Source organism: Megascapheus bottae, chromosome 32 (assembly GCF_031878675.1).
Source record: "Megascapheus bottae isolate mThoBot1 chromosome 32, mThoBot2.hap1, whole genome shotgun sequence".
NCBI classification, from domain to species: domain Eukaryota; kingdom Metazoa; phylum Chordata; class Mammalia; order Rodentia; family Geomyidae; genus Megascapheus; species Megascapheus bottae.
Window position 1 is genome coordinate 10,259,324 of NC_143540.1, and position 1,608 is coordinate 10,260,931.

Sequence of the window (1,608 nt, forward strand, 5' to 3'; positions counted from 1 at the left end):
CACTGTCCTTGAGCTTTCTCAAAGCTAGAGCTCGACCACTTGAGCCACTGCACCACTTCTGGCTTTTTCTGTGTATGTGGTACTGAGGAATCGAACCCAGGGCTTCCTGCATGCTAGGCAAGCACTCCACCACTAGGCCAAACTCCCGGCCCCAAGTCTGTTATACTCTTATTTCCAGCAAACTACCAAACAAAAATGGTAGTGGAGCTATGGTTTAAGTGGCAGAGCACTAAGCCTTGAGCAAAAGAAAAAGAAAAAAAAGCTTAGGAAAGCTCCCTGGCCCTGAGTTCAAGCCCAGGCCTAGCACAAATAAATAAATAAATAAAAAGGAATCTAATTTGAGGCCATTCCTCTGAAACCTAGCTAGAGAAGACAAAGTTTTACCCTCAAGGGTCTGCTGTGAGAGAAAACAGGAAGGTCTTGGTTAAGAAGTAATATTTCAAGCTTCATCATCTTCTGGAATCTTCCAGAGGAGCCCCAAGCAGAAACCCAAACTCCATATATTAGGCAATGTAAAAATAAACAAGCAAAAACAAAACAACACTGGTGGCTCAGGCCTAGAGTTCTAGCTACTCAGAAGGCTGCGATTTGAGGATCACAGTTCAAAGCTAGGCCTAGAGGAAAAAAAAGTCTGTGAGACTCTCCGCCAGCAAAAGGCAGAAATGGGGTTGTGGTTCAAGTGGCAAAATGCTATAGCCTTGAGCAAAAAAAGAAAAAGAAAAAAAGCTCAGAGACAATATCCCAGGCTGTAAGTTCTCTCGGTGTCTGTCTGTCTAACACACACACACACACACACACACACACACACACACACACACACCACAAATGTATCCAATTAAAGTGTGTCTTAACTCTCACCATCAACCCCAGTCCTGATTCACAACCTTACCTGCTATTTAGGGACCTGAGTGAGTCTGGGGGAGGCAGTTAGGCTTGGTGCCCAGAAATTCGGAACCTTAAAGTGCCCCCAAAGGGTTTATGGGGCTCCCTATGAATGGAAGCCTGTTGAGTTATGCAAGGGGCACAGCCCGAATAAACATGGCTTGGGTCTAAGCTGCCATTCTTTCCTGGGCCTCTTTACCCAGGACCAAAATACGACTTCCTGTCCCTGGGCTGGGGGGGGGGGGACAGGACTCAACCCCCTCACCAAGCCTTAGGCTACAAGAATTCAGACTAGACTCTCACAGCTTCCTCCAAAGCTCCAGGGGACAAAATGCCTCAGAGTTGAAGATCTGTCTCTATCCAGTGCTTGAGGAATTCATGGTGAGTTTTGTTTTCCAGCCCCAGTAGTAGCTGATGGGAAACAAAAATCATAGTAGATCTGGGCGCTGTGGCTCACGCCTGGCATCCTAGCGACTCAGGAGGCTGAGATTTGAGGATCGCGGTTCAAAGCCAGCCCGGGCACAAAAGGACCTATGACTCTTCTCTCCAATGAACCTCTAGAAAACAGGAAGGGGGGCTTGGCTCAAGGGTAGGGTGGTAGCCTTGAGCTGAAGAGCTCGGGGACAGCACCCAGGCCCAGAGTTCAAACCCCATGACCCCCACACACACAAAAAATCATATTAGAAAGCCAAGTATGGTAACAGGCACTTGTCATTCCCAACACTA